The sequence below is a fragment of the Pseudochaenichthys georgianus genome, chromosome 13, assembly GCF_902827115.2.
Source record: "Pseudochaenichthys georgianus chromosome 13, fPseGeo1.2, whole genome shotgun sequence".
Classification (NCBI taxonomy): domain Eukaryota; kingdom Metazoa; phylum Chordata; class Actinopteri; order Perciformes; family Channichthyidae; genus Pseudochaenichthys; species Pseudochaenichthys georgianus.
In genome coordinates, this window is record NC_047515.1 from 6,675,380 (window position 1) to 6,685,586 (window position 10,207).

At 41.0% G+C, this 10,207-nt stretch overlaps 1 protein-coding gene across 1 annotated transcript in view; it reads right to left on the bottom strand.

Annotated features, from left to right (window-relative positions):
* The window catches only part of LOC117456936 (seizure protein 6 homolog), a 263,764-nt gene that overhangs the window by 58,712 nt on the left and 194,845 nt on the right, over positions 1–10,207 (bottom strand).

The following is a 10,207-nucleotide window of genomic DNA, read 5'->3' on the forward strand; positions in this document are numbered from 1 at the left end:
CACACCGAGACTCCCTCATTTCCCAACACTCACCAAGGCAGTGAAACAACTTCCCTTTATCTTCTACACATGTATTCATTTGTCTAGAATGTTATTGTCAAATGTATGTGATTTGAGGACTTTACTCATGTAAATGTGACAGAAACATTATAAGCCTGGACTTAACAAACTGAATTGATTTTGAATTAAGCTGTGTGTTTAAACAACAAATTACAGTTGAAAATAAACAGCAGTAACACAGTGACACCGTTTAGTGTATTAGCTTCCCCTTGTGGATACCTGCTGATTGTTAGCGCTTTTGTCCACATTGCGACTTTTTTTGAATGGCAAGTTTTAAAAATGGTTTCCAATAAGGTCATATGCTGCCGCCTGTAAAAAATGCTGCTGATTTTTTTTTCAGGCTAAATCTTTTTTTGCGGCTGCTCTAAGCAAAAAAGTGCTGGTGACATCACTGTAGACAAAGACGGAGATCGTGCATTTTGCAAGCGCCCAGGAAGTGCTCCGGACTCTGAGGAAAATATTCGTCGTGGCCAAACGGCAGTACTACAATTTTCGTATCAGTCCGTGACGTCATTGGGCCCAGAAATACATTTCCCCATTGACTTACATTGGGAAAGAGACGTCTGTAAACTACCCAGCACGAACACTTGTATAACCCTTATTTAAATCATTCTCTTTTAAAAGTTGTAAAATGCACTAAAAGCCAAATCCAGATTTATTTTCTCTCTCCATTAATTCTACTGAGCCGAGAGCGGGAGCTCGGGGGGCGGGGCTTAAGGGGCAACTCAACTGTGCATGCTCTATGAGCGCACATACGGGTACTTCTGCTCTGACAGCCAGGCATGCCATGACGGGTAATCTTCATCGTTTTGCTATCGAAAATCTCAGGCCATTTTGTCCTCATGCGCCACTGAGCAACTCTCATAGGAAAGAACGAGACCCCGCCTCCGACGCTGTAAACAGTTCTCATTATACATCCATGGTCATTTGGACGGAAACTAATGACGAGGACGTCGCTCGCCATTCCCACATCGTTTCGGCACTGGGAGACAGCAAGCCTTCCGACCACATGGAGACGATACACGACCTGCTAGGTACGGAAGAGCCCGATTTCTTTTTCATGGAACTGTTTCTTCAGGACATGCGGCTGCATGTCCAGGCTGCGCTTGCTAACACGGCTAGTGTCGAGCCCCGCGCTTTAGCCGAAGAAGCTGACCGGTTCTTCCTGGCCACCAGGCGATGTGCTGGCCCCTACACGCAGCGGCACCTTCCCTGGCAGAGACTCCGGGGCTGACGACATCGAATAACGGCTACCGGCTTGCAGCTAACGGCCGTCGACAGCGGCTAACAGCTAACGGCTAACAACTACAGCTAACGGCAAACAACGGCTAACAGCTAACGGCTAACAACGACGACTGACGGCTAGCAACGGCTAGCAACGACTAGCAGCTAACGGCTGACTGCTTCCATGTGAGGAGGTTCGACCAAGCCTGGTTGACCTTGTGTGGATCCTCTCACAATTTCGCCCACCTGTTTTTGGACAGGACGACCCTTTTGAGCTTTTTCCGGTGCCTGAGAGGAGGTTCGATCAGACGGTCGACCTCTTGTGGACACTCGCTTTTTCACCACCTCGACGGCGGTTTCGGACGTCGCCCACGCTTTCATTGGCGCCTGGGTGGTGCACTACTGGACCCTGCCTGGCCTCTCCTCTAACCACGGCTCACGGTTCGCCTCGACTCACGGTTCGCCTCGACTCACGGTTCGCCTCGACGGTTCGCCTCAACGGTTCGCCTCAACGGTTCGCCTCGACGGTGGCTTTGGACGTCGCCCACGCTGTCATCGGCGTCTGGGTGGCGCACTTCTGGACCCCGCCTCGTCTCTCCCCTGTCCACGGCTCCTTTCTCCCAGGGAGACTGCTCCTGCCTCCCGGGGATACGGCTCCTTCCTCCCGAGGACTTCATGCCCGCCGCCGCTGCGCGCTCGCCTGCGGCCGGGCTGCAGTGATCACTAATGAACTAGGTTACATAATTCACTCATGGAACTACGGGTTAGGGGCATTGTTTCCACACGGACACATATGATGTTGACTACGTATTGTGTGCCCCCCTTTCTTCTTTGTCTTTGCTTCCCGGTCTTCAAGCCGACCACATGTGCTTTTCTCCTGCTTAATAAAGCCAACTTTGCACCTTCGATGCACCGCCTCTGACTCCCTTCTCTCGGCACTACACATATCAGATTAACGGGAAGAAACTCAGCTAACTGACAGTACGAACCATTTTTACCAAAGCAAAACACAAGTCTCATAAGAAACGTCTAAATGACCCCTGAGCGAAAAGATGCTAACGCACTTAGCACAGAACTCAAGGTAAACATACCCTTATTACTTATCGTAACTGCACATACAAGATATCTGATTAAAGATGAGATTCCACAGATTATATAGGTATTAGTATCATCACTGAGCGATCAGAACTCGCGACAGGGGAAGAAAACACAGACATCACAACACGTAGCATTACGGAGCAAACACGGGAGATCGTCTCACCTTAGCTGTTATTCTGATCAAAAGTCGTGTTCAATGGCATTAAAACTATAAAAACGCTGCTGAAGGTTAATCCAATGTGTCTGTCACTTTGAAAAAATTATTGATAATCCATTTTTATGTAAAAAATGTGCTGCTAATGATAGCCACCAGAGTGTATCGCAGCTTCCGGTTGTGGGGCATTCTGGCTGCGCATCACTCATTCACCAATGGGTAATGTTTAGATGGATTTTAGGAACATCCCCTCGATTCTATTGGCTCTAACGGTTAAAAACAGATGTCAATCATCAAAATCGAACGAGGGTGGCCAGAGATATGGAAAATGCACCCAAATGACCCCAGAAGTGGGTTTTTTCTTCTAAATCTCTCTAAAAAGGTAAAATGTCACTTGTTTTGCAACAATCTTGATACAGGGTACTTATAGTTATAGTTTGGATTCCTAAAGCTTTTAGTCTACTATCCCATCATTCAAGGCTGGTTTTCTTTTAGTACTTTTTTTTTGGACGGACACTATAATTAATTATTTTTTACTATGTTCAATCTGAATTTACATTAAAATAAAAACATCTATATTGATTCCGACAGTTCTACATCCAACACACAGATGTAACCTTGCTTTGAGAAAAAAAGATTATTAATTTACCCCTTTTAGAAGTGAATATATGGTCATTTGTTCTGGGAATGTCATTTTCGAGCCTGAGACCTGAAAAACAGGCTCAGGGCTTTACGGGTTGGTGGTGGAGATTATTTGTTGACCCTGCTTTAAATGATATTTTTGCTTTACAAATGTAGCACTCCGCTTTATAATTGCCTATGTTTTTGTTGAAGTGCTACCAAATGCTGCTGCGGTTTCGCGTTTGTCAAATTTTTTCACCCGAAAAACACGTTGTCTACCTGTACCACTTGTTATGACTTCTCTATCTAATGCGTATTCCGTTAAGACCCACCCCTACTCTAACCGTAACCCACACCATCTCACTCCTCGTGCCCAAACCTAACCAAGCAGAGTAGGGGCGGGTCTTCATGGAATACGCTTGTGGAATAAAAATCAAGTTTTTCACTGTTCACGTAAAGGCGAGTGGATTTATGGCAGGCGACCAAGTACGACTCGGTTCCCTTCGTTCCCAAAGAGCCGTTCAAAATAATTGGATTGTTCGCAAACGTAACATCACTGACACTAACGGAAACAAAGACCAAACGACCCATTTGTGTGAGCAGATTAGGCGGGCAGACCCTGAGTGTTGTGCTTTTATCGGCGTATGCGGATAAGCGTTCTCGCTCAGCGGCTCAGTAGCAAAGCTCTTTCATATAAAGTGTGAGAGCAATGATCCTCTGGGTGTCATGGTAATAAACGATGTAAATCACGGAAAAAAAGTTGTCGTAACAATTGGATATGAGGAAAGATATTGTTGTCATAGAAAAGAGCTGGAAACGTTTTCTAATGAAACACTCTGGAGGCTCTGCCCAGCGCCATGTCAGGGCCTTTCTGCCAAAAAGAGAAGCTGTGTAGACCCAGGGCCTTAAGGTAGCATGTACACCCCCACTCTATTGTACTCAGAGTTGTCACATCAGTGCCAATACGTGGGGAGGCTGGCTCTCAGGTGACCAGTTAACTCACAGGGTTTTTTATTGCCACTGATTTGTCTTCCTACAGCTTCCTGGCATTCACCCAAACATATTAATAATTTATTTCTGCTAAAGACTCTGATCCATCTCAATGTAATTGTCCTAGTTTTATTGTTAGCCCTTGGATGGCTTGGCAGCGGTGCCACTATCGATTCTGTCTGTTAGGGACAGCGCTGTGCTTTAGGCCAGGAAATATGTAGGGAGATTAAATAGGCCATTAAATGACAACCTACGACCCTGGACGCCTCCGACACTCTGTTAGAACTGAGACATGTTAGCGACTCTATAGTGTCTCACAAAAATAAAGATAAGAAGAGGAGTTTTGGTCTTTATAGTATTTCTCATTAGAGCAACATCCCAGACTAGTGCTGCCATCACTCCCTGAGCTAGTCATTACCATGGTCAGTTGTAACTATTAATATCCAGACCAAACTAAAAGTGTGGAGCTCCTAGGCTCACCGGAGACTAGAGGAGAGATAAAAGAGCCATCATTGTAGCACTGTGGCATCATAACACTGCCGCTAACCGGGAGCTTTCACAGAGACAAATTGCCTCGGAGCAGTACAATTCTTTCTATACACTACATCACTTTGTCTTGGGAGACCATATGGTCATGTCTTGGCTATTAATAATCACTGCCTTTTATTCTTCTTTCATCTAAAATGAGAGATAATACAATTCTAAAAGCTGAAAAAGCATAAAGCAAAAGGAGTGGTATTGTAACAATAACACTGTATTCTTCTTGAACGTCCAACTGTTTTAGATGTTCAGACCCCTGCCCTTAATGCAACAGAGTTACAAAATTAACGACTGATAATAGTGCTGGGCGGTATATGGTTTCATACCGAATGCCGTGAACTTTATACCGTATCATATACATCTTTCATATCCCGCAATTCTGTTGAAAATTGGCAAAGGCGCTCAAGCGGTGCAGCAGTGAAAGGATTTACCAAAACCCTGGATCCAAGGTACGTGTTGCCGGGGATAATATACCTTAGCCAAACAGACATCCACGCATTGCACGAACAACGCGGAAGCAAAGAAATAAATACCGTGTATACTGTGATACCGTTTGTTGTCATACTGCCAACTGATAGTTGTAATATATCTATAATTATATTACTATATAGTTGAATCCATGTTGATTTTCACAGTAGTAGTCTGTAAAGTTAAACTAATTTAGTGGTGTAGAGTTAAAACAAACAAGAACAATGCAAAGAACTATGTGACAGATTTTCTTAATGCTAAAGTTCAGCCTGCTCTGGTTTTGACTTTCAACAGAGTAGTCCAACCAGGCTGCTCTCATGTTAACTATAACTAACTCTTTACAATCTGTTTCCACAAAAACGTCTCTGAAATTGTAAGATCCCTACATTTTTTTTCACCATTCATTTACAATGGCTGGCGTCTATGTCACGTGATCTTCAAATTTCTTCCTGCAGAAGAAAAAAACATGGCCGACATTCGTTTTATTCTCGGTGGAAAATGCCTATTTTAAGGTTAGTTTGGCCATTAAAATGCATTTTGATGTCATTTGATGTGAAAAATATGAGATTACTTCAGGAAATTGTGTCCATTCAATGTTTTCATTACCAAGGTGGTTGCTAGGGACGCTGCTATCGATATTATTTCTGGTATGTTGTGTAACTGTTTAATGGTGTTATCTTGGTCCACAGCGCAAACGTATTAGTTTAACAAAATCCGCATCTAAAATTGCGGCATAGACAGCTATATGTTATTTTCCCCTGTGCAATTCTCCAACCCAGTCTCACATCTCACAGCACATCGTCATAAACAAATACCGGAAACAGACGGAAAACATTTTTTTAAATTAAAATAATACTTTATTCCGAGTGTGCTTGCTTTTCTCTTTGGAAGTCCTCACATAACGGCATTGTAATACACAGTTCGGCTACATTAAATATTACATATCTGCCATAGTTCTGTATTTATAGAGCCCTGATGAGAAGACTTCGAGACAAACATGAGGAACTGCAGCCAAAACTGAAAATGTGACGTGGATCATAAATATATCAGCAATTAAACAACATCTTACATTTCTTTTCACACAATACGTCTCCTTGCAGTATCAACACTAATTCGGCTGACTTTTATATTTGATCCAATTGGTAGATAGGCTGTATTTACACCATAAAGGTGCACAGCTGATATAAAGGGACACCTAGTGGTTAAAGCATGTTATTGAATTTCATTATTATTATTCATTATTTTTATTAGATATTAATAGGATCCCTATAAAGTATATTCATTACTCGTTATTCTCTACTAATAGTTAATTAAAGACTGTATATACTGACTATTTTGCACATCCTAAATACATATCATATTATACACAACTACGGTGTAGTTATGCAATGAATGAAAAACTTGGGTCGCAGGTTCCTCAATAGTGCATTACAAGACATCTATCAATATTTGTGCATACCTCCAGCAATGTTAACTATGTTGAAGCACTTATTTTAACTGATATTATACATAATGTATTATACTCTTATAGAGAACAAAGAGAAAGAAGGAGAAGACCAACAGTAGCTGCTGTGAGAAGAATCCACTGGGGCTGTACCCCTCCTCTCCATCCTCAAGGGGCCATCAACAATGATAAATAGCCAGCAGGAAAGAAAGGATCAAGGCTCAGAAACAACCACATCATATCATATGTAAAGTAGAGGAGCAGAGATAATGCAGAGGGATGCAAATAGAAAAGAAAAACAAATTGTTGGCAGTCTGTGGTCTAATCTATGTTGCAGTGGAAATGCAGCTCTCTTCTCTATTCCCCCACTCCCTGAGAGTCAATGAGCCATATATATATACTGTAGAACCCCCACACCCCCCTCGACCCTGCAATCCATTTTATGTATGCTTTATTGCAGCAGCCTCTGAGCTCAGTGTTGGCCTCAGACTGCAGCATGTGGACATGTTGTTATAGCAAGATCAACCTGCCGTTTCTCTTTCAATTAGCCTAACATGGTATGGAGCACTAGACCTCCCACCCAGAGGTAAATCACCACCAGCACCAAGAGCTCCCGGCCTTTGATGGCTTCTGCGGGCCAAGGAAAGGACACATGGGAGTGGGAGTGGTTCTGGAATGGGTCCTAAAAACCTGGAAATGAGTGGACATTTTATCCGGTTCTCTCGTCTCAAAGGCTCTGTTTTTTAACCTGTTTATGGTTATACGACATGAAATTCATTAGTGGCTAACGCTAACCATAAACATGTAAAAAAAAGTCTTCGAGGCGAGGGAACGGGATGTGGTAAAATGTTCACTCATTTCCAGGTTTTAGGACTCATTCCTGCACTACTCTTTTAACACTCCCATGTGTGTCCATGGGTAAACGTCCCACTAATGAATGTCCAAAGCATCTATGGGTCATAAAAATGGCGGTGGTTCCCTCGCTACATTCCTTCATGTACATTCCTCCCTTCATCCTTTGGCCCCTCCCTTCCTGTTACCCCTTTCACTGCTAAATCGCAAAGAATATCTCGACATCCTTCCCGACATATCTTAATCCCCTATTCCTTTCTGGTTTTATCTCTTCCCATTTAATCTGGGTTATACTTTCTCTATCGTTGTTGCACGGATGGAAATAGTGCAGGAAAATGTGCACTATGCTGAGTTTACCAAGACAACCTATAAAAAGATAGAGGAAGTGTCTAACATTTTACAGGAGCAGATCAGACGAGGTCTCTTGGCTCTTTGAAACCTGATGTTCTTATATGATTCTGTTTTCCTCAAGGTTGTGTCTTCCTGGTCGAATGTACTTATTGTAAGTCGCTTTGGATAAAAGCGTCAGCTAAATGCAATGTAATGTAATGTAATGTCTCTTATAACATGTACACTTTATTGTGGATTTTCATTGACATTCTTTGGTCAATAGTTCAATCATGGCATAGAAAACAATCTAAAATTGTTATGAAATACAGCGAGGCTGCCCAAAAATTAAGCTTTTCCTCTTTCCTTCAGGACAGTGACAGTATGCTGTCTGCTTAGTCTAGCACTTTCATATTAAACCCTGTAGATGAGGCTTTGGATGTTAAGCTGTTGTTTGATAAAGATTGGCAAAGCGATATCCATATTTAGTGTGGTTTTATGTATAACATTACTGCAGGTACTTACTGGTCATGCCGGTTGTATTTTAGCATAACACTACAATGTCTATTAAAACAAGTTGTTATGTGTCTGTAAATGTGGGTTGTTGCAAAGTAAAGTAAATGTAAATGTACAAATTGCCACTGAAACAAATCAACAAGTCCTCCAACTCATACGACCAAATGGGCCGATTGTTCAGGCCCTTATTACGACCAAATATGTCGTTTGTTCAAGCGCTTAATACGTCCTTTAATTACGTTTTAAGGTTTTCGCCCTCTAGTGCTCCCGTTGAATGCAAACGTTACAGATGGTCGTTTATTCACAAATAACCCTCTCTGTAAAATCCTAAATTGTAGGATAGTTTGGCCATTAAAACGCTTTTTGATTAGATTTCTAGCGAGAAGTGTATATTGTACTTTTAGAATCCACGACCAGTCGATATGTAGGATCTATAGTTTGATAGATATTACGAAGATGATTTGAGGTATTTCCGGTCTCGACGTTTTCATAATAAAACCAATGATCAAATGATTTAAGAGTGATATCTGCACTACTCATCAACTAAAAAACATCAGTTTATCCTTGTTAATTATACGACATTTATTGATTTAAATTGTGTACAATGCTTTTGTGTTTTTCCCATAGGTTTTTCTCTTTAGATTGTGAGAGACACCTTTCTTTTTTCAGAGGTTTTGATAGGCTTAAACATTGATTGTTTTAGCCGCAATGCATTTCGGGATATGGTGTTTATCCGATATGAAATCAGAAAAATTTTTTTTTTAAATAAAATCATTCCGAGTGTTCTTGCTTTCCTCTTTGGAAGTCATCACATAACGGCATTGTAATACACGGTTCGGCTGCATTAAATATTACATATCTTCCGTAGATATTTATTTATAGAGCCCTGATCAGAAGACCTTTTGACAAACTGTAAGAAATGCCGCCAAAACTGAATACGTGGCGTGGATCATAAATATATTAGCAATTAAACAACATCTTCCATTTCTTTTCACACAATACGTCTCCTTGCAGTATCAACACTAATTCGGCTGACTTTTATATTTGATCCAAATTGTAGATAGGCTGTATTACACCATAACGGTGCACAGCCGATATAAAGGGATTTTTTTGTAGTTTTATTTACTACCTTTCCAACTCCTCATGCAGTTGACTGTTACAGGTCTATTCAGGTTCATGGTACAATGCATAAGCTTCAAATCGAGAGACTGAAACTGTATTTTCCTTACCGTTCTGTTTAATTTCACAATAAAGTTAATAGTCATATTAAGTTTGATATTATTATGTTTTATTAACTACACCACTGTTTTTTTAACCCGCACCTCCTAGTGGTTAAAGCACGTTATTGAATTTAGTTGTTGAATAAGTTATATTTGATGAAAACATTTAAATATTAAGAGTAGCCTACATACAAAATAGGGGTCAATGATAGAAATATAGAATATCAAATATCAAGAAGATACTGTAGTGATCTCTACAATAAAACAGTTTAGTGCAGGACGTCCAAAGATATTAACAGGAGGATGTGCAAAACAGACAAAATAAGGCTTTATTCAAACATTAAAGAATACTTTAGGTTAAGGTCTTCTTTTGAATAAGAAAACAACGTTGGCGTTATCCACAGATAAATATGAGGTCTGACAAAGTACTTAACGTCCAATATATTGCATAGTTTATTTTGGCACTTGACAATCACCTTCCCTGAATTTGAGTCAGGTGTAACTAAAGTCTGATTTAAGGGTTGTTTATATTTCACATCATTAATCAGAATCTGCAAAGTAACTCAAATAAATGTAGTAGAGTAAAAATACCAGGCTAACCTCTGAATTGTAGTGGAGTAGAACAAAGTAGTACATGCTGCTGTAAAAAAAAACATTTCCCAACTTGGGATCAATAAAGTATATCTTATCTTA